Source organism: Hippocampus bargibanti, linkage group LG01 (assembly GCF_051943395.1).
Source record: "Hippocampus bargibanti isolate YZ-2025 linkage group LG01, ASM5194339v1, whole genome shotgun sequence".
In the NCBI taxonomy this organism is placed as follows: domain Eukaryota; kingdom Metazoa; phylum Chordata; class Actinopteri; order Syngnathiformes; family Syngnathidae; genus Hippocampus; species Hippocampus bargibanti.
In genome coordinates, this window is record NC_142734.1 from 11,993,469 (window position 1) to 12,018,228 (window position 24,760).

Sequence of the window (24,760 nt, forward strand, 5' to 3'; positions counted from 1 at the left end):
TTCATCTGTACATGCTAAACTGTAAACCCATTACGCAAGCCACCCTGTGCAGGACTAGCACGTTAAGTGTGTCCTTGGGGAGAAGAGTGCCTTTCTCTACCTGGACAAACATAAATAAATCCAAGGCTGAACATGCCGGTCAAGAGTTGATGGGGAAACGTACAAAATCTCGATGTGAAAATGAGTCAGTGTGAAAATGAATTTGAAAAACCAAGATCGCATACATATGCATTAAGGAGGCTCCTTCCTGGGAAAACAGATTCATGTATAGTACATGCATAATCATTTGATTGTCTGCTTTATTTTGCTCACATGTTGAATACATTCTAAAAGTGATTGATGTAAAAAAATCTGCAGATGCCATTTTTTAATTTCTGTGGCATCCACAGTCCACTACCAAATCCAAACCAATCGTGTATGGAAAAAAAAATGAAGTAAACGCATACATACTGTAAGTGTTGCTGCTCAGCTCAACAGAGTAATTATAATAAATAGCCAATCAGTAGTCACTATTTTAGTGTTGTGTTATAAAATAAATCTATTAAGTCCACCAGTTCTTTAGCCAAGCCTTTTGCATCTCACAACACAAATGAAGCTACTACGGAGATCTGCTCACAATCGTGCGAGGTATCGTGCCATAATGAGATATTCTTGAAATGTATTCTCTGGTTTCTATTTTGCTTACAGAGAGCAAATACGATAACACCACTCATACTAATGTTTTACGAAGATGCAATCATTCTGTTATTATATTGAGCTATGCGTTGCATTTACATGGGATTCCAAACGCTGATTCCAAAACCTATACTGTATTTCACGCTTCACGCACACATGCAGCTGCCGAAAAATTAACCTATCTATGCAAAGTTTGTAATGAAGAAACAAGGCAGTCACAACCACATTGCCCATGAAAAATATAAAACCGCTGATATAGAACTTGCCCTGTCTACGTTGACACGTGTACACCTTGCAAAGAATGAGAGCTTGAGATCATGGTTAAAAATTCAAGGGATGCACTGAAATGAGGGAATGTGGAAAGTGCATCGTTCTTGCTATTATTGTGCACAGACGCACAGAAGCTTTGCGGCATCGGATAGGCGTCACTGTTGACAGATTTCTCGCCGAGAATTCTACTGTACGTGGTAGGCCATGAAAACAAGAATTTTTCAGCATTCTGAATTTTTGGTCATTATGAAATTATGTCTCCTTTGGGATCAATTTCTTAAAAAAATAGCAATCTTTTTTATATTGCAGTACATCCAATCACAATTAGAGCAAACATTGGTTTGGTTAAACATAACTCATGTATCAGTACATTTACATCATAACCTATATTTCCTTATTCAGGAATTATTGTGCTTGGTATTTTAACACAGTATTTACGTGCAAAATATTGTAAAATGCCTGCCAAAGGGTTTAAATTGCCATTTCTAGCCAGGCTCAGTCACTTCCTTTTCTGCTGTTCTTTAAGTGAGCTTGTAAGGGTAAGAGCACACAGCTGCACTCGGGCTTTTTACATTGTCTGATATCAAGCATCATGTAGAAACCACCTTGGGCTCCTCACTGTGTGTTATGTACACTTCTGCTGTGCACTCGCTCCTTTGACTGCAAGGGCGATGCTGCTCAAGTCTTCAGAAGTAAATTAGGACATCTGGTCTCGTGGGAAAGTTAGAATGAGGAAAGTGAAGCATGGGAAGGTTAAGTGAAGACAAAAAAAAATCTAAAAAATAATAATTAAAAGACAAAAACAAGGGAATAACATATACAGCACATGGACGAAGGCGGACAGGTCACAGCAAATACTACTCCTTATCCGAACTGCTAAGTTTGACCTCAATGACCAAGTTTGACCTCTTTGACTCAAATGTGAATATTTCGTTTTAGAATTTAAACACACATCCATCTGATGTCCAATCAGGTAAATTATACAATTTTAATACTGCTTTCTACTGAGCTAATGAGTGTAGTGCTCAGCATATGAACACACACCCCTGTTAGCTGGAAGTAGAAATACATTTCAATAGTAGACTGTGTGATCCGATTGTATGCAAGGAGTGTGTTCTTCCTTAAGACTCACTTATACAACAGGCATGCGACTAAAAGACTTACATGTTAAGGAGGCACATAGTGCGTGTCATCATGATTGAATTAGCCTGCAGGCACCAAGCTGGGCTCCTGAGTAACATTTCGTTGAGTAGTAGAGTATGAAATATTAACTGCGAATGTCATGCAATGGAACCTCACTTTAAATGTCTCCACCTGCATTGTATTACAAATAATTTTTGACTTAAACATGAACTCCACAGTAAGAGAAAGAGAATGACTATCTTATAGAGTACACATGGAATAACAGCCCATAGGTCTTACTTCTTTTGACTTCTTGAACATTTGAGAGGAGATTTCACATTGAGGGAATAATTATGATTTGTGAAAAGAAGAACAGTCATATTTCTGCGGTGGAAGAAACTGTGAGTGCGGAATGACAGTGATAAAATAGAGACTGCACCCCATCTAAATGATTCACAGGGATGAGAAATGCCTTTGAGTCTTCATTGATGTGTGCGCTCGTTTACCTTATTGAATGCGATGTTTAGAGAGTCCATTTCTTAGAAGGCTTTATGTTCTTGCTCGCCATCAATGTGGTTTTGGATTAGATATACTGGATGCTCATTGGCCACAACGTTTCGACAACTGACACGGTCACATTAGGAGCTTGTTACCAAATGGGATGCAGATTGGTACCAGCCCTTGGCATATATGGTACCGGGGTGCGCAGGGAGTTAACAATAAATAATTTTACTGCTCATCACATTCCAGAAGAAGTTTCATTGCACACCTCGGAAGCATGTGTCTTTGTATGCCACAAGAGGTAAGGTGATAAAATAAACCTCCAAGCTAGCAAATATTAACTACAAATAAAAATAAAATAAAACATGCATCTTTGGACAGATTCGTAGGAAAAGTGGGGAAAAGGACAAATGATAAAAGAAAAGAGGATCTTACAGCTAAAAAAAAAACAAAGAAAAATGCATTCATGAGTCAATATCGTCAGTCCTACTTCAAGAAGGGTTTTCTGACTTTTGCTTCAATTTCTTCTATATCAAGACCCTTCTGTATCATATGGGTGACAGCTGACTGGCAATGAAGCCAACAAAACTGTCAAAGAGTACTTAAAAAATAACTTTCTTTGGATTTCTAACATCCTATCTATTTGGAATGTGTGCAAAGGCCAAACTAAAAGACAGAGAAGAGTGGATGTACAAGACACTCATTTGCACATCATCGCTACATTGAGTGCAATTGTCAGTCTCAATGCATTTCTACATAGGTCTGTGGTAATACTGTTGTTGCGAAAGTGGTCCGAGGCGCAAGGTACATAAGCGGGAATGAAGATTACAATCAGTTGTTATGACACAGTGCAAGTTAAATTTAAGTGATGAAATCAAATATGTTGGATTAAATTGCTTTTTGGCATGCAAACGCTGAATTATTTGAAATGTACAGGCGAAGTTTATTTCCCGTTTGGTTAGTTTCAAAAGAGTCAAAACAAACTGAATTAATATTGTTTTGGGGAATACACCAAATCCTTGTCAACAACATTTGAGGAGCAGGTGTGAGCTTCAGTCTGAGAGCAAGTGAGAAGCAGAAGAAAAGAATACTATAGTAAAGCGCTATGACGAATGAGCTGTGGCGTCAAAGGATGAGCTGTCATCAGAGGGGAAAATAAGATTGATATGAAGATGACAATGAAGAAGAATGAAACAAAGCCAACGTGGAGAGGATGACAGATGAAAAGGGCACTGTGGAATCAGTCAGAACTGTTCCATGGAAGTTGATCATTCTCAGTTTTCTTCAAGTCTGAAATATTTTTTTTAATATTCAGGATGATTGAGAACTTGATTGAGAACGAACCTTCTCCTGTGGTGACAGAGAGAAAACAAAACAAAAAAAACAGGAGAGAGGAGGAGGTGATAACACTGAGAAGCTTTGGAACAAGGAGGTCTTGGCAGTGCAGCTAGGGAAAGGACCGTTCTATTTTTGGAAAGTGTACGCATATATTAACCAGTGGTGAGACATGGATTTTATCACTCGGCTTTCAGTAGTGCTACATCTGAATCAAACCAGACTGAAAAAAGTGTGGTGTGATTTACTACAAGTCCACTAGGGTATACCATTAGCTAGCAAATAGCTGACCGATCTTTCTTAATTATGTCCATCTACTCTTGAAAAGTCCATCTTGAAAATGGCTTTAGCAGTAAATCTCCAACTAAATCAACTTCTTCCCCTCCTACAGCCATTGTGGGTTGACAAAACTGCCATTAAATTAACATAATATATTTGCTTATGCAGCTCGCTACCGATATAGTGTGCAAGCTCTAGCCAGTATGCTCTTTTGGCAAGTGATACTGTACTGTGATTGGCTAGCCACCAGTCAATCAAGCTATGATTGACTGGTGACGAGCCAATCATAGTTCGTAAAAACTCTGACGTTTCCAGCGCCTTCCAAGCAGGCGTAGGGTTGCCAACTCGAACTCTGATTGGTTACAGTTTAATCGACATTGATTTTTATGCTATAGGGCTCGCAGAACTGATTGTGTAGATGCACGGGTAGATTTCTGACCCTGGTAGCCAACTTTGGCTGAAATGTGATTGGTTAAAAGCTTAAATATGAAAACACACGTTTGTAAACAGCGCAAAAGGGGAAAAGTAATGAGAGGAAGCTTAAAGACAATTTGAAATTATGTAATGAGAATTCATGGACAAAATATAATTAACATCAGTCCGTGATTCAGATATTTTTCGCCCAGCAGAGAAGGTACGCCACTGATACTAACATATACCACTCTTACCTTATAACATCTGGCACACCTCTGGAGCTTGAATTCAATTCAGGGTTCACATCTTAGGGTGGCGGGAAAAATATTGCTCATTATGGCCTTCCACAGCCGGTAGTCGAGTGGTTAGCACACCAGCTTCACAGTGCAGAGGTCGCTGGTTCGCGTCCCGGTCCAGCCTCCCTGTGTGGATTTTGCATGTTCTCCCTGGGCCCGCGTGGGTTTTCTCCGGGTCCTCCGGTTTCCTCCCACACTCCAAAAACATACATGGCAGGCAGATTGGCCACTGCAAATTGTCCCTAGGTGTGAGTGTGAGAGTGACTGTTGTATGTCTTTGTGTGCCTTGCGATTGGCTGGCAACCAATTCAGGGTATCCCCGGCCTCATGCCCGAAGACAGCTGAGATAGGCTCAAGCACCCCTGCGACCCTAATGAGGAATAAGCGGTATGGAAAATGGAAATCTGCCCAAACCGATTCCCAAAGGAATTGCATGCCCACATGTGAGGGCCATTTTTCCTCTGATCCATCAAAATATTAACTTACATTGCATGAGACACCTCTTGATCAATTACAGAATAAATGATGAGTTGAGCTTGACTCACAGACAACTCACACTCTTCTATACTTAGGCAAAAGCTTTGGGATGAACTAGAACAGACTGTGAGCCAGGCCATCTCTGACCTTGCAAATCTGGAGGATGAACACGTTTCCCCAATGACACTCCAAAATTATTGTGGACGTGGCCAGAGCTATTTTTATTGCTACATTCCGAATGCCCCACAGTGTCTACTGTAAAAGTGCTTGTGATTTATTTTCCATTTTCAAACTGTCTTAAAACCAATCCAAATTTAGAGAGGCCCAGCATGATTACTGAAACACACTTAGTGGAGATGGATCTAGTCAGTATCTGCTGAATGTTTGTGATGGGGTATTTTCCTTTGCAGACATGCAAATGAGTTGCGATATCCTGTGGAAACGGTAATATCTAATCTAATTTGTCAATGTGATGAAAACCTGTCCTTGGACAAACACAGGCAGGCTTGCACAGAAAAACACAGCAAATAGCTCTATAAATACTGCGTGGGGCTAATGTTCATCGTGTAAAGTAGGTGGATTAACTGGAACCAGGTCAGAGCAAAAGCAGAGAATGCACTAGCTTTTGTCTTTCAGCATCTTGCTAACGCTCTGGCCCTGTAAAGCTCTTGGGTCCACCCCACAAAATATTACAAAGCAGATGCATGTTTTATGTTAATATCGACTGATGATTTAAATCAGGTGTGCCGGAAGAGGGAAACATCGAAAACATGCAGAATAGTGGCCTTTGAGGCCTGCAGTTGCCCACCCCACCTCTTTGCTGTCTGGCTCAAACATTGCTTGTGTGATTATCTGGATTGCAGTCAGTGACAGAGTGCTTGAAGACGCACCATCCTTTCTTGTCAATACCTTTCACTATGTTCTTGTCTCTTGTAGATGAATCGATCCATTCATCCATTAATGAGAAGACTCTGCAGCGCAGCAAAGAGAGAGGTTGGAAAAGTAAAAGAAAAAAAAGAAAAAAAAAAGAAAAAGCCAAAGGCCAAGTTCAGGAACTTGTCTAAGGGAGGACGAGGGAGCAATAAGGCCTGAGTCTTATTTTTCGAGTTAGCTGGAGTAAAAAATGGACCATGGTGTGGAAAGCTGCCTTTGTTGTGAAGCACTTAAGTATTAAACTCATCCATCGTGAGAGCGAAGAACAATGAGAAAGAGAGCATCCGCGGAGCAGTCATCACTCACCGTTATCATAGCATCGCTTGGTTTGTATAATATGAGCATAGAACGTCGTTTATGACCATAAATACTGACCAGTCAACCTCTTGTTTCCTATTCTCATCTCATCGATATTATTTAATTTGGCCAATTTTCAGCACAGAACCTGCTTATTTCCCATTTTCTTCTTGAAATACCATCATTAAATATATTGCAATGCTGTCCATCAAACCCGTCAATGCTTCAATGTGAATAAAGCGGAATGGAAATCAATCTCACTAATAAGTTTAGTGACTCCATTTAGTCATGACATTTAATTGGAAACATGTATATGTCGCCATATTTGTCAAAACTGGGGGCTCATATTACTAAAGTTGTATTTTTTTTAAAAATCATGTTCTGATGGTGGCGGCTTGGTCGTCGAGTGGTTAGCACACCGGCTTCACAGTGCAGAGGTCGCCGGTTTGCGTCCCACCCCGGCCTCCCTGTGTGGAGTTTGCATGTTCTCCCCGGGCCCGTGTGGGTTTTCTCCGGGTCCTCCGGTTTCCTCCCACATCCCAAAAACATGCATGGCAGGCAGATTGAACACTCTAAATTGTCCCTAGGTGTGAGTGTGAGAGTAACTGTTGTCCGTCTTTGTGTGCCCTGCGATTGGCCGGCAACCAATTCAGGGTGTCCCCCGCCTCGTGCCCGAAGACAGCTGAGATAGGCTCCAGCACTCCCCGCAACCCTAATGAGGAATAAGCGGTACGGAAAATGGATGGATGGATGTTCTGATGGTGAGCCACGATTGAAGGACTGATAAGACAGTGTTGGCCTGATCCACCATTACAACAGCTTGGAGCGTTACGTAAGCGCTCCTAGCTTGGGCAGAGCACATTAAATGATGCAAGGCAGAACAAGACACTAAGTCATTCAATAGTCGTTGGCAATCACACCTCAACTGTAATCACCCCAACCTATGATCTCTATTTTTAATAAGTAGGACAACAGGAAGTTAATTAGTTGAGGGAAAATAGTATTTGTTGATTGTAAACACAAAAAGGATTGGTACACCATTTTAAATGTTTTTATAACATAAAAAAACAAGTGTGATCTGTTTGATATGTGTTTGCATTCTTTTCAAACAGTGTTTAAAGTCTTTAAACAAAATATATGCGGTTAAAAAAAAACATGCCAGAAGAATTTTTAGATTGGTTATTTCTATATCATGTATTTCAGTTATTAGAATTTTGAACAGATAGACATTGCATCAGGGGCTTTGTTATTTCATTTTTATTTTTCAGATTATGTGCTCTCACAATTGCTGTGCCACTTGTGGCTTTTTTTTACCCGTTGACACTTTTGGGCCAGCGTGAAAAAGAACCCCAAAAGACACAACCTGAGAAATAGGACCCGGTGGAGTTAATTGGATTTCCAAAGAGCAATATGATATACAGTATGTCACTCTATTTCTATTTCCATAAATTGTAGTGTACATTAACACGACAAATGATGCAGCTAAATTACATGCTAAAGAACATGAAAACGGGGCAGTAAAATTCTAAAAAATGGACCAAAAGAAGTGGCAAAGTCTTTTTCTCTTTCTTGCCTTCTTCATTCTCATCAATAGAGTTCCTCTACTGCACATCTAATCACTCGTCTTGCTCGTGTGACAGTACAGAGCAATAAGGATTAGATAACTCATAACTAAGTCATAACTTCTCCCCACATTTTATATGGATTCACAAGGCCTTGGATTCTGCTTCATTCACTAATTTACAAAAACGTGCGGAACAACATATCTTTTATGCAAATTATGACGTTGCTCTACACCTGTCAGGGGTGGAATAAATTCAACAAATACAACATTATCTATCTATAACCCAGTCACTCGCATATTATAAAAAGTCTTGTTTTTTTAATCAAAACAAATGTACTGTGAATGTGTAAAATGTGTAAGTACAATAGCAGGGCATGGGAGGTTGGCTACCTGAATACAAGATATACTGTATACCAGTAGTCGGGAACCTTTTTGACTAAGAGAGCCATAAAAGTAAAATATTTAGAAATGTTTTTCAGTGAGAGCCATGCACACGCGGGCGTGCGCGCACACACACGCGGGTGCGCGCACACACACGCGGGTGCGCGCGCACACACACTCGGGCGCGCGCACACACACGCGGGCACGCGCACACACACACGCAGGCGCGCGCGCACACACACGCGGGCGCGCGCGCACACACACTCACACATGCAAACACACGCACTCACACACGCAAACACGCACGCACGCGCGGCCACTTTTCAACAAAATGTCAGAATACATTATTTAAAATAACTTTGTGATAGTACTCACCGTTAACATGAATGGTATTCCGTTCCTCGTGATTGCTAAATATCCAGGCAAACGCTCGGGTCCATAGGCGAAGTTACTGCTAGCTAGCCTGCATACGGCTCATAAGCTTCCACACTTGGTATCAGCAATATACTTCTCGCAGAAGTATATTGATGCTAACGTTAACATGGGGCTTGATAAAATGTCACTGACATTCGACTGTTTCATTGATGGAATTGTTTCATTGCAAATTAGAATCAGAATATTTTCTCCCCTCAAAGGCGAATGCTCCGTTGCATTCAAGCTGAAGCGTACTCGTCGTTTACCTGTTTCAACTTGACGGCCAGTGTCATCCAATCAAAATTGCGCTTTCCGCCAACTGCAGCCCCAACAGGAAATGAACGGCGAAAAAACGAGAATATGTATTTAGTTTTATCGGCGAGCCATATCATCAAAAGAGCCATATATGGCTCGTGAGCCATGGGTTCCCGACCACTGCTGTATACGAATGTGCAACAGATTTCATGAAGAATTCATAAGTTTATCGCATCTTCTTCTCCATGTTGTGGTGGTTTGTTTATGAGTGACCAGTGTATGGGTCGAATAAAGAGCTTTAAACGTGGGCTTGTGTTTTCAGGTTTTCACAGCAGTTTGGCCGAGTTAAAGGACACACCCATCCACTGCAAATTTCCCCATTGTGGGACTATTAAAGGCATTCTCATTCTGATTCTTCTACTGCTACTCCTTTTGATACAAAACATTTCATTGAACCATTTTCAGATAAATTGAAATCATTATTTTGTTATGGCTAAAGCTTGAATAATCACTCCATACTATAGAACCAAAACACAAATTCATTCATTTGAAATAAATAAACAAAAGTGCAAAGCAAAACTAACAACGTACTCAGTTTCTGTCGTCGTTCAAAAGAATGTGCATAAAATGTGTTTTTTTCCCGACCCACCCCTGCCCCTTTCATTTTTCCTACTGTAGATTGCAAATGTCCCCACTATGGGACTATTAAAGGCTTTCTGACTCTGAAAAAACGAAATGAAGAAAGTCATTAGACAACCCATACTGAACCAGGAAATAAGAAATGTCGGTAGCATCATCCGAATAATGCACTTTATGTGCATATAAGATGATGGATCTGAATGGAATTCAAAAGCAAAAATGTGTACAATTTTGCGGCAACACATGAAAAAAGAAAATGCATCTTATTGGTCATTTGACAAGATTGACATGAATGCAGTTCATTCGGAAAAATGTTCTATCAGCTTGGCATGTCATTTACTTCTAAATTGTCGGGCGCCACCAACTGGTCTGTGTGACTGGAATCAGCAGCCTTTGTGAGGGCTCAATACCTGAAACTATGGTTGGTGTCAGCGTGAAAGCGATACTGGGTATCGATTGTCCCCCATCCTTAGTTTGTCGTCCTATCATTTGAGTCAATTGTAGGAATACTGCTTAACTGTCAAAGATGGTGAATAATTAGATCACATTTAGATTGCGATGTGGAATGTGATGTAATGCAATAAGGCGCTTTATGTTGCTATTTCAGAAATGGGTTTGCTGCACAGTTTGTACTGTATATTTTTCAAGAATGTGTGTGTAAAAAGCAGTCCCAAAAAATGTGGTCTTGCACGCATGCCAATGCAAGAATGGCTCAGGCTTTGAATGGAAACAAACTGATGATTAAGAATCAGTTGGCCAGTAGGTGGATATCATCTGCTAGCCTCACTGATAAACTGTGCCACAATCCACAACCCTGTCTAAAAAAACATGTATGCCTATTTGGTTTGCGTGCTGTGCTTGCTCAAGTTTTCTCTTCTTGTCATTGATTTTAGAAACATGGTTCACTTTATAATGTATTTATTTTTGATTGCACTACCCTGCCAGTTGTTTATGGTCTCTCTGCATTCTCCGAGGAAATTTTGGCCACTTTTATTTGACTTGTTTGTTAGCAGATTTGTTCTTGATTCTCTGTCTCACCTATTGCAGTTTTAATTAATTCCTTCAGTAAATGTTGACTACGGTCGTTTGCACAACAAAAATAAACGGGTGAGTAGTTTTCGAATATTCGAGATAAGCGTCTCAATGATGTACAAGGGACTCAGCAGGACAAGGAGGGGCTCCAGATGAGATGCAAGGCGGCATAAAATGAACACGGACGGAAGGAACCTCCGGCATCAATTGAAGTTCAGGGAAACATATGCCGTCCTTTCAGCATATCCTAAACTGGGTGTGTGAAAAAAGCCAATTGTTTGTTTACTCATATTCCACTTGCCTGTATCAGCAATTTATTCAATCGGACCATATTCTCAATACCACAGCGAAGAAAAACACTTACATTTTTGCCCATCTTACTAGGTTTGTGCCTCATTATGCTATAATGAGATATTGATGTTCATAGAGCACCAAACACACAGCTTTCTATTAGATCGCCCATTGATCAAATCATGAAATGGTATTTAGCTGTTGGCCAGGACCAGGTATGCGACACTATCTTGATCCTGCATTGAATCATTTAAATGATGATAATTTTCGTGTTTGGGTTCTGTATTTTATACATTCAATAAAAATACATTTGTCACATTACAATAACATTCTCTAAAAGTGATCTCATCCCAGTCCTTGTTTTCGCTCATTGATGAAAAGTACAAAACAAATCAGATGAATGAAAACCACATAAAAAGAAGCCGCTCCGTTAATGAGTTTCTGAGCACGTTACATAGCAAAACCGAGAAACCTGTGAAAATATATATCTGCAGAGAATTCACATTTGAAAAGATGGCCATGAAATACACGCCAAAGCCTTCCCCCCCGTTCAGGAAGGTCACAAGTTCAACCCAGCAGAATGGAAAGCAAATAAAAAGCAAGCTTCACACCCGCATAGACATCTGCACCAAAATAAAGAGCTTGGCCTACGGCTTGACTTTCCTCCCAAACATAATCAAATTTGAATTTTCTAACATTTGTAAAAACAGTCAGAAGACTATGCGGCAAAAATCATAAAAGATGATTCCTGTGTAGTAATGCACAAACTAGATGTTTCATTTGGGACGCAGGTGCAATCAAATTAAAATTACCACGAGTTGTAAAACAAACAAACAAACAAACAAACAAACAAACAAACAAACAAACAAACAAACAAACAAAAAAAAACAAACAAATAAATAAATAAATAAATAAATAAATAAATTAAAAATGTAGTTTTTAATTATCATTATCAGAGACCTATTGAATTAACAATCTGTTTTAGATTTATAGAGTCACATCTTGCATGGGTTTTGAAACTATACACTGTAACTATACATCCATCCATTCATCGTCTGGGCCACTTATTCCTCACTAAGTCACCTTTCACACAACAAAAGATAACATAAAAATTTGGTGGCCATTTATTTGATGCACAGCCATTGTTATTTATTTATTTATTTATTTATTTATTTATTTATTTATTTTTCGGTTATTTATTGTTCGCTAATTTATTTTTCATTTATTTATTTATTTATTTATTTGTCTATCTATTAATTTATTTAGTTAGTTATTTATTTATCTATTTATTTGTTCATTTATTTGTCTATCTATCAATTTATTTATTTAGTTATTTATTTGTATATTTTATTTTATTTTTTTAACCAAAGGACACAACTGGTTTGAAAGCCTTTTGCCCTTCAGGCTGAATCATCTTTACAAACTCAAAAAGAGGTCTTTGGAAATCACTCCAAATGTAAATAAAATACGGCTCCAGCAAATCAGGAGCCAGTGACGCAATATATTCATATTTCTGCAGGATAATCTGTTTGGTAATGCATTTTACTTTTCCAGCTGTTGATATTATACCTGATGCATACATATTCTTAAGCTCTTTTAAAAAAAGACATACATATTGAAAACACTGTTTCCAGACATAACAACTATAAACACATCCTTATTATTTCAAATTGTTGCAATGAGAATGTTGCTGAAAGCACTTAATGCACAGATCTTTTACTTTAGAGTACAAAAATGAATTACCTCCTATTTCTCTTTCTTTCTGGATTCTTGCAATTTCAAATGTGCACTTAAAACCCCCAAGCATCTGCCTTTATTCCATATAAGCCTTCAGTAAACAGATCCCAGAATGGCGCAACTAAAGCACTCAAAAGTGAAGAGAGCCAAAAAGGACTATCCATCCACTAACCAAAGAAAAGCCGTATGATATTCAATGCAAGCACAAAACAAATATAACCTGAGCTATAGTTTTTCTTTGTAACTGTCTTTTGCATGCTGGAAATGACTGGCAAATCAACAAGTTCATTTCAGCAAATTGATTTTGCCATGCACAACTGCTGGCACTCGCAGCACCACCCTTATCATCATGGGAGTTAATACGACAAAACATTTTTTTTTCATATTTCTGCCTGCTGTGTATCACACACCTGTGAGTTCTTACCTTGAGTTGTGGCGGCTCTGGAGAAATGTGGGCGTGCTCGTTTGGAGCCAAACTATCCAAAATGGGATCGGTGGATCCGTCTGGACTTGAGAGGGCAAAGAGAAGATGATTAGAAAATGCGAGCAGTCGAGAGCGCAAAGATAAAAGAGAGGATGCAACTGCAGCTCGTGCTCAAGCACGATCGGATGCGCTTTGCTGGGAAGAATCACTTTGCTCCTCTCTGACTGCCAGCCCACCCTGCTTCACTCCCTCCCTCCCTCCCTCCCTCCCTCCCTCCCTCCCTCCCTCACTCACTCACTCACTCACTCACTCACTCACTCACTCACTCACTCACTCACTCACTGACACACAAACATCTTTCATGTGAGATCACCAATGGAAGCTTATTGAAGCGCAAATATGTGCTCCATCCCAGTCCAAAACTTGCATGTTAGACGGCCAACAAATCGTCTCTCCGTGTAGGCACATCAGACGAGTTGGGATTAAACTGTGGGATTATGCTTTAAATGTTCATCATTTCATCATGCGCTGTCAGACAATGCGCTGTCAGTGTTTATCAGTGAGTGCCACTATGATGTGGGAAAAAAATGAGTGAATGAAAACCTTTCACTTCCGTTATTGATTGAATGTATGATGTGGAACCCTGGTGGCCCGCTATACACTGGGCAGGGAGGGTGGGTAGCTGGGGGGAGGGGTCACTAGGATCATGGGTGCATTGTTTGGCACGTGATGTTCAGCGTATACGTACACATAAACATAGCCAAAATGGTGTGCCTGCTGACAGATGGCTACTGTAATGACGCAGGAAACAACTCCTGGGTTTAAGCGTATGTTTGCTCGGATTATGCAGAAACTAAAGAAGTGATGCTTATTTATTATATTATGTTATGTTTATTATGATATATCAAAACTGTGACACTCTTTACATATGGTAAATATTCTTTTTGCGACAAAGGACTTCAGGAAACATCCATCACCACAGCTACCCCTCACACTATCCAACTGCCTTGTGTCAACCGTTGAGACCTTCAAGTTTCTGGGAATCACAGTCTCCCAGGACATGAAGTGGGAGGTCAACACCAACTCTATTCTGAAAAAGGCCCAACAGAGAATGTACTTCCTGAGGCTGCTAAAGAAGCATGGCCTGCCACAGGAGGTGCTGCAACATTTCTACACGGCTGTCATCGAATCCATCCTGTGTTCTTCCATCACCGTTTGGTTCGGGGCCGCCACAAAAATGGACAAAATCCGACTTCAACGGACAGTTAGGACGGCGGAAAAAATCATTGGCACCGCCCTACCCACTCTCGAGGACTTGCACACTGCAAGAATCCGAACAAGGGCGCGGAAAATCCTACTGGACCCTCCGCACCCTGCCCACCACCTTTTCCATCTACTCCCCTCAGGCAGGCGCTACCGATCCATGCGCACCAAATCCAGCAGACATTTAAACAGCTTCTTCCCCCAAACTCTTTGAACTCTTCAACAGTAGCCAAAATGGAACTGTATAGTGCCACTTAGCAGTTTTTTTGACGACGATACTAGTGCAGCGTGTTCTACCGGAAACAAATTCCTTGTGTGTCCTACATACTTGGCAATAAAGATGATTCTGATTCTAATTCTGATAAGATTTCTTTTGTAAATAGATGGGCTTCTCATAATAACTCAACCTACAGTCATCAATGTCGACATGGCTGACGAGAAAAGTGAGAGCATCCCTGAGTGAAAATGTCCAAATTGGGTTAGTTTACTCATTTTCGCTCACTGGTGTCATGTGACTCACTTTTATGAAAATGTTGCAGACGTGAATAGGCTGCGGGTGTGTGAAAATTGAATTAAATCTAAATAAAATTCAACGAAGAACTCTCTTGGAACCTGGAAAAAAAGATATATGTATTTTTTCTCAATATAAATAGCTCTAGTCTACAAAAAGATATCCAATCTCCTCGTTTAACATTCATTACGTTTTATATTTGCCTCAGCAGGGATATTCATGCCTCAGACTTACTGAGCTCTTGATATGGGAATACTACCATACACATTTTTATTTTTGTCCAAGCGTTTTTCAGTTGCATTTCATCTTGAGCAGAGAGAGAGAGACAGAGAGAGAGAGAGAGAGAGAGAGAGAGAGAGAGAGAGAGAGAGAGAGAGAGAGAGAGAGAGAGAGAGAGAGAGAGAGAGAGAGAGAGAGAGAGAGAGAGAGAGAGAGAGAGAGAGAGAGAGAGAGAGAGAGAGAGAGAGAGAGAGAGAGAGAGAGAGAGAGAGAGAGAGAGAGAGAGAGAGAGAGAGAGAGACAGGTCATAGCTTGGAAAATAATAGCCTCATCAGTGAAGGTTTCTGGTGCTTATGCAGTGATGCTAACAACCATCAATGGAGTGATTTCAAATCACTGTCCTAATGAGGGACACTATCCAGTCATGCAAAACACCTAACATATTGCACCGCTGAGGTACCTGCCATCTACTAACGTTCTGCTCAGCTTTGACATTTTTGGAACATATTCTATGGCACGTTTTATTATTAGAGTCATTGGTGAGCAGGAGCCTGTCGAAGCTGACTTCAGGCAAGAGGCCGCATCCAGCCCATATCGCTAGCCAAAATCGGCAGCTGTAGACAAACAAATCTTCACAATGGCATTACTAGCAGTGCAGAATTTTGAGCTGTGATTGAACTTAACATGCAGGCTCGACACCATAGAGCCAGAACTAGGATCCCTCAACCGTGTCACCAAACAAGCTAGTCATTATTCGTTATAAAAAAAAAAAAAAAAAAAAAAAAAAATATTAAAAAAAAGTATTTACTGCAAATGTTTTCCAGCAGGGGTGTCAAACTATTTTTTTTTGCCGTGAGCCACATTGTAGTTACGGTTTTCTCTCAAGGCTGTTATGAGTTTTGGGAAACCATTCGAATGTTTCATCTCCACATATTAAATGCAGAATGCATAACACATTAATTAATCACTAGTTTTCAAATCCGAAGTAAAGAATAATGACTGTTATTGTGGTTTACATACGACAATTTGAAATGTTGGCTCGGAGTTTCACAAGCACCGTGACACTTGACATGCTTGACATGCTTGATTTGCTTTCGCGGGCCAAATAAAATGATCTGGCGGGCCAGATTTCGCCCCCGGGCCTTGACTTTGACATTCGTGCATTACAGTGTTCTGGTTTTAATGATGTGAAGCACATCCTGTGTATGAAATGTGTTAAACAACTAAAGATGAATTTCCTTACCTTAACTGTACTTGTAATTTTTGGTGAAGAAAAGTGTAAACAACAGTAGTTACTGGAGATTGAACATTAAGGGAGAGAAATGTACTCTTATCATTTCCCTTTCCGACAGCAGTCTGGTAAAAGTGGATACTGTTGACTATATTGTCTCCAAAACCTGTCCACACACCACGAGTCGTCGAGATAGTGCCAGCAAGACTCGTAAAAGGCAAACAGAGGTGTGAGAGACCCATTATGTTTTGTAGTGAATGACTGTATCCTTAATGAGAAGCACCTCCGTGGGTGCCGTGAAACCAGGCTGAAAAACGCACGTATCATTAAAACGCCTGTGCTACTGGGAGAGCCTAAAAAAAAAAAAAAGACGGAGTATGTGGTCAACTAAATTATGCCATTAAAGAGGAAGCAAAAGCACATCTGTGGGGATAAAAGTGAGCTGCATCGTAGGTTTTGAGGACTCAGAGCAAACTTGTCTGTGCCAAATGTGTCACTCGGAGCTGGCAGGCAGGCTTCAAGGCCAACAGCAATTGAAACAGAGCGACTGATGAGCTTTGGCTCACCACTCTCTCACTTTCTATCTTTCTATCTCCCCATCTATCTATTTATCTCGAATAAGTCATGCTACCAGCATAGCAGCAGTAGCTAATGTTGGCTTGCTTGCAGTTCTAACGCGAGCCCAGATTTGCTTGCGCTGTTATTTTGTTGAGTTTGAATATACATTGACTCAATGACTATCACTACTACACAATTTCAAAATTACAAGCCATCATTGAGCTAGTCTACATTCAAATATTACGAGTTGTTTTTAATTTATTCACTGCCGTTCCCAAATTTATTCCGAAATCGAAAATATGACATAGAGCGCCATTCCCAAATTAGTTCGGGTTTTGTTTTACCATGCTTGGGTGCCGATAGAGCACTGGCCAGGCCACTGGCAATGTTTTACCCTCCACAAGGAGCCGGCATTTGGCTTTTTCCCAATGCTAGCGCTTTATTCTAGCTTCGGCTGTTGTTAAAGCGCTAAATAAACGAATATGTATGTACAGTGAGACCTCAACTTACAAACACCTTAACGTACAAACTTTTCGTCTTAAGAATCTCTAATTTAAGAAAATTAAACCTTGTAATAAGCACTATTTTCATGATACACACCCACCACGGCTGGTGGGGTGATCTTCGGGGGAAGCACACGACCGAACATCGCTCCAGCCGGCGCTACTTTGCACACCTCCTCTCATTGAATGCACACGTCGATCGCCTACTTGGAGCTTTTTGCTGATAATTTCACTATGATGGGACCGAAAAAACCCCACCACAGGCTCGTGTTCAGCCCAAGAAGACACAAAATAAAATCACCGTCGCTGAGAAGAAGGAGATGATTGAAAAACACGAACGAGGTGTGCGTTTGTGTGATTTAGTAGCCGAGCACGGCTATGCTAAGTCAACCATTGCTCCCATTCTCCGGAACAGAGAAGCCATCAAAGGTGCGTCTGTTGCAAAAGGTGTTTCCGTGCGCTGAAAGCGACGGTCTCGGGCAATCGAAGAAGTTGAAAAAAAAACGTTATTTTACAGCACAGTTTATTTCTTTAATTACAGTCCTCATGTAATGTGCCTCTCTTTGTGACTTTATGATACGATGCAGTGTATTTCTTTCATTATAATACAATAGCACATTTATTATACATAGAATAAGGTATATTGTGTGTAGTTTTAAGGCTTATTTAGTTAAAAACTATATTTTATGGAAACCCTGGAACGGATTATTCCCATTTTAATGGTTTCCTATGGGAATTTTTTTTTGAGATACACACTTTTCGTCTTACACACTCTGTCTGAGAACCAATTAAGTTCGTAAGTTGAGGTCTCACTGTATTGCATTGTATTTTGGATGGACGCCCTATTTTAAAGCTCATATAACTCCAGACCCATATAATTTAGGAAAAAACTATTTTTTCCGAAGAAAGAAGCGAGTCTAAGGTTTCTTACACTGCATTGAATGTTTACGTAGTCCTAAAACTCAATATTCTGCGGTCCTGGAATTTGAGTGACAATGACAAAAACCCTGGCACTGGACTGGACACATTTTCGCACGTTTGGCAGTGAATGAGTTAAACTGCAACTTTCTCTTTAATTACTGTAGTAGATGTTTGCATGCATGCTGCAATATGTAATGGTTTTTATGCATCCAACAAAATCTTGTGAATAATCATATTTTTGTATTTAAAAATAAACAACACAAATCAAGGGGACTATTATGCAGGGGGCCAGGCATTTTTTTCTCAGTGTTTTGGCAAATTTGTCAGATAAGAATTGAATGGCGTTCTCAAACCAATGGTTGTACAATTATCACATCATTAGACATGCATCTTATTTTGGGATAAAGTACACAATAAGGACACACACACACACACACACACACACACACACACACACACACACACACACACACACACACACACACACACACACACACACACACACACACACACACACACACACACACACACACACACACACACATGCGTGCACACCGACACTGGTGTTTTTACTGCAGTGTTTGACAGAAGTTTGACACAGTGTTTCCATTTGACAGATGCTCTCCTTTCCTCTTGCCAGCCCTCTTCCTCCCCTTCTGTCAGCCACAAGCATACCTCATCGGTTCACTGCTTGTTCACTCTACTTTTCATTTTTCAACCTTTTCAAGGTGGCTTCTCTTCTATTTCATGGACTCTCCTATTGGCACGCCACAGGCCTACATTTAGAGCCAATGTTGACCTCACACTGATAGATTTCTTGATGATGGTCAAACCCAAATACTGTACATTCTAACATAATGAACAATGGCATTTTGTGGTACTAAGCTTTCAAAGGTTAAAGAAATTGAAGAAAACACAGCAGTCTAATCTTTTTTTTTAATGACCGTGTACCAAGTCCCACATTTCGATGTAAATAATAAGGTGATATAAAATGGTTTGTCTCCAATGCCGAATGTAGCATAGGAGAGTTGGCCTTAATTGGCATCGCTATATTTGAGTTGTAATGTAGGACGACCAATGCCTCCGTGACTTTAGCATGAGTTTGGGACACATTCGAAGACCTTTCAAATCTAAAAAATAGTTTTTAAATAAAATCGCATTAAAGGAGGACACTTTTTATTTCAGATGATATATATTTGATCGGACGTGGGTTAACTCAGTCTATATTCTAACACATAGTGGTTGTCATCCATTGCCTGATGTTTAGCTAGACATACGATACCACCTGGAGAAATCTTATTCAGTATACAGTATATGAGCATTTGAAATTTGCTTGTTGGATCATGTTATATGATCTTTTCCTTCATGAAATGTAACACACTCGATTTTCATAGGTTAAATGCACTTGAATGGCAGATGAAGGCACAACTCCGCCCCAACCTGTGGCGTGCATAATTATTGGTCTTGCCATGCATTCCAGGCATGCAGTGGGAATGCAGCAATTCCTTGTTGCAATAGTATGTCATATTCATCCTTCAGATGAATATGACAGATCCTCGCAATCCAAGGCCTTGTTTTAGCTTTCTGCAAAACATGGCATCAGAGAAAACCACATCATATACAGTATATTGCACCTATCAGTTGAATTGATTATTCATGCAAATACAAATTTGAACACATTTATGAATCAAACCTTGAATACATAAACCCTTGAAGCCCCGAATTGCAAAATTCAAATTAAATAATCTCCAAAAATAATACAAAATGTTTAAAGCATTGAAGAGATTGAAATCAATTAAAAGTAGGACATGGGTAAATAGCATATTGCAGTAAATATAATGCATGTTAATTTTTTGGGGATCAATCAGACTTGTACAACTTTAAAAAACCATTAGAATTAAACTATGGTAAGGAAGGTCAATTTAAAAAAACGTCACAAGTACCTCAACTGGGGAACTGTCTACCCCCCAATTGGGCTGATTATTTTGAAGATATTTTTTTACTATCTTTAGGGGGCCCCAACGACCATAATGGTATGTGTGAAAGTGGTGAATGGTGTACACCAGTCGGGGCCAACCACCAGTCCGCAGATGGGTACCGGGTCAAAGCTCGTGTGCGACCGCGCCGCACAGAGACAGACCTGCGAAATGTGTTGTGACTTACTCCATCAGATGAGGCAGAACTGTGCACAGCTCTGGAACGTCGGACATCTTCGAGCCGTCGCAGGTCGTCAAAAACACAATAAAAGAAACATGTTGAATCAGTTGAACTCAGCAAGAATGCAAGTGAAGTTTGAACACCCTGCCCATCCAAACACGAGCAGTTTAGTCGCTAATAACAGGCTGGCAGCCACCAACCGAGTCCCATTTTTACAAGTACCAAAGATGCTGATTTGCCACAAAGGGATGGAAAAAAACCCGATTGTTTACATGGGGTATTAATTCATCCAAATTGTTAAATTTCTAGGTAGTTATTGTATTGTATTCTGCATTTCTTGTGTAGTATAATAACACAGTTTAAAATTAATGAATATTAATAAAACTTGGACTTACACTATAATTATCTTTGTTGTCAGTAGCAGTGTTGTAAAACGGGCAATATAAAAGCAATAAAAAAAATCGTTTGGCGGTACGTGAACAACATACCTCGGTTCTCGACCATAATCCATAACCATAATCCGTTCCAGAACCCTGTTCGAAAAGCGATTTGTTCGAACACCGAAACGATTTTTCCCATTACAAATAATGTAAATCGTTTTAATCCGTTCCAACACCCTGAATGTTTACCTTTTTAGTCCAGTATTTTATACATTATTTTATGCATGAAATTGCACATTAAAATGCTGACCATCACATAAAAAGCAATGTATATCTCAGAAAATGTTAAGCAAAATGGCAAAGACACAAATAACATAAACATAAATGTAACCCAGGCTAATTCTACGTTCGTAAAGAAAAGAATTATGAATAGGTGGTGGTCAGCAGAAGGCGCAGGTGGACGGAGGAAGGAAATTTATTGTTTGGAAGGAGAGTCCCCTTCCATAAAAACTTTGGGGAGCTCTTCTGTCTGAGGGGTGCTTACACGTTCAAATCTTTTTGCTACGGATGACTCGGCTACAGGATGTTCTTTTCTCTTAAAATATCTATCCAATGACACTTGCTCTCACTCCCATAGCCACATCACTAGATTTCACAGCCTCCTTATTCGTTAATATCGTACTGATCGTAGATTTCGCCATGCTGTATTCCCTACCAGGGGTGCTCAATACGTCGATCGTGATCGACCAATCGATCTCTCCATGGTACTATTGGTAGATCGCAAGACAAGGTGATGTGACATTGTCAGGAACTGACGCTTAACAAATCAAGTGGAGTTCTTTTGAAAAAAACTCGACGTCAGCCAATCAGCCATCCCTTTATTTGATTGATACACCGGAGAACCAAACAAATCACATCTCATTGAGAGACTCACTGCGAGCTCAAACAACGCCCCTTCGTTGCAAAGTGAACAAGGATGTCGTTAGTTACATCCTAATTTTTCGCTTGGGTTTTCCCCTTCTTCTTCCCCCAAGCCATTAACTCTTTGAACTCTTCAACAGTAGCCAAAATGGAACTGTATAGTGCCACTTAGCAGTTTTTTTTGACGACGATACTAGTGCAGCGTGTTCTACCGGAAACAAATTCCTTGTGTGTTCTACATACTTGGCAATAAAGATGATTCTGATTCTAATTCTGATTAAACGTAAGATAGAGTATAAAAAAGTGGAAGAGCTGGACCAAGTAAGAAGAAAAAACGTACCACTTTCATACAGAATGAGAGGATGACTTTTTTTCACGATGACATTTTCAAGTGCGGTCGTATCGTCTGCCAGTTATCAGAGTGAACTCAGGTAATGGCAAACAATTGACATTTTAATTATGTTGTGTTGTGTAACATATGCGGATATACATCAACATAAATTGCAATAATCTTCGCTATATTTCTCAATAAATATAATGAGTAGATCATTTTGACTTGGTCATTTCAAAAGTAGCTCCCTTCGTGAAAAAAGTATGAGCACCCCTGCCCTAGCCAGATCAGACACTCGCACACCTCCTTCATATTTTGCTATTATTTCTTTCTTAAATGCAATAGTTGTATGCACTACTTTTCTTTTTTTCACTTGTAGCAGCACTTACTTTCTTTGGAGGCATGATTAGGGGCTAAAACTCTTCATATACCTATATTAAACGCGAGAGCAAAGCACAGCACGTCTGTAAGCGACAACAGTTGGTCACGAAGAGAGCGATACACCAGTACGCCGCTCACCATCCCACCCTCACGTACGCACTCACGCGTCGTACCGGCGTTCGAACTCCGATTGTTGTTCGAACTACGAAGCAAGAATTTCTCGATTTGTTCGAACTGTAAGTCGTTCAAAAACCGAGGTTCCACTGTACTTGTCTCAACCGATCTGTGACACAAAAAAGGTTGCTGACCGATGGTGTACACAGCTCAAAATGAGATAAAATAATGAGAAAAAAACCATGAGGCGTGAAATAGTCGCATGAAGATTTGGACACGAACATGGAAAGAAGTGTGTGATGATCTCTACCTTCCAAGGGTTATTAATAAGACTCTCTCCTTAAGGACTCCAGCAATGATTTGGGTTGAACAATATCATTTTTTTCTTATGAGAAGTCCCAAAAAAGGTCTCACAAAACTTGGTGAGCTTCAGTCCTAGAACAAAACTCCTGAATCGAATTATTTTCTTTTTATAACATGATATAACCGTTCTTTACGTTTCCAATCAGTTTTTTTTGTCAAAATCTACCTGAATAAAGCAAAATGATGGTGATGCAATTCAGCCTTTATGCCTTCATTGAAAAATGACAATAAAATAAACCCATGAGGCATAATATTGAATTCCAAGCAAGCTGTTACCGGTGGGTTTCTCATTTTCCACCTGTTCTCCTGAATCTTGACACCACTTTCATGACTTGCAGTTAGTATAAGAGATTTCAGTGAACATTCTGTCATCTGTTTGGATAATTTGGTTTAGGTTACAGCCATAAAGAGAATTAAGCCGTCTGGTGCAGTCAACTTGATTCGCACTCACGAGGTTGTCTTTTTCTGCCATCTGGTGGCCCATGTTGGTCCGCCACAATGCTTTCCCTCTGAGTGTTGAAACGTTTTTACTGAGCTGCATTATGAAGTACATGTACGTATGCAGGCAGTAGTAACGGTAAATTATATATTACCTCATGCAGTTACCAATATATTGGAATATATATGACAGGCAAATTGTAAACTTGTGACCTCAATAAATTTGTATTGAGAAAGACCTTTGAGGTAACAGGAATGTGTTCGGACCGTGTATGATCAATTTGGAATACTGAAAAAACTAATTGGTAATTGAGTGAGCTAAGGTAGTCAAGTCATTGTACGTTAAATGAAGCTTTGCTGCAACAAAGCTACTCACCAGAGAAATGTAGAAAGCTAAACTTGCTAAGCTTCATCTAACTATTTATGAGCAAAATTTAAACAGAACCTTTTTGTGGATCAATGAACACCAAATTCGAAATACACATACCTGTCAACCTCCACGGCTCCATGCCCTGACAAACTGTCGTATTACACCATTTTTTTTTCAAAACGTGTTTATTTATGTAGTTTAACATGTTATATCGTATATGTTTCGGTATATCATTCTGTACATATTCTTAATAAATGATGAAATTACAAGTGTTGCTTAATTACTACACCGTTCTCTATTGTATGCTATTGTATGATCGATATGTTTTCCAGACTTCTACGTTTTTGGCGTGGCTCTGTGTATCAAAATGTGTCTTTAAATCATAGAAACCGGAGGCAGCTACTTCCACGTCTTTTTTTTGCAAGCAACACAATGCGAATACCCCACACCTTTCTTCGAAGCTTGTATCAATCCCTCGTATCATACTGACTTTCGCTTTGTTCCCGTGTGATCGGAATGATGCAATGGAAAATCCCCAGGCGGCAGACGCATGCGCAGAGTAGCATCAAACCGCTCGCTTCGTTTGCAGCAAAAAAACGAGATGCAAACTCGTTTGACTCGATTCATGTGCCATGTCGTGATATTCGGTGCATACCGGAGGGTACCCATAATGGAAAAATGTGTGTTTTTCCGTCCAGATTCTCTTGTACGTCGTACACGTCTTAAAATGCATAATAAACGTACTTTGTACGGCAAAAACATA

General features: G+C 39.9%; 1 protein-coding gene across 2 annotated transcripts in view; it reads right to left on the minus strand.

Moving 5' to 3' along the window:
• LOC148903102 (uncharacterized) overlaps positions 1–13,565 on the minus strand; it is a 47,326-nt gene extending 33,761 nt beyond the window's left edge. For both annotated transcript variants that reach the window (XM_088996444.1, XM_088996453.1), the window contains exon 1: positions 13,337–13,565. The gene's annotated coding sequence lies outside the window, so the exon portion shown is untranslated. The remainder of the gene's footprint in view (positions 1–13,336) is intronic.
• Positions 13,566–24,760: the final 11,195 nt, after the last annotated feature.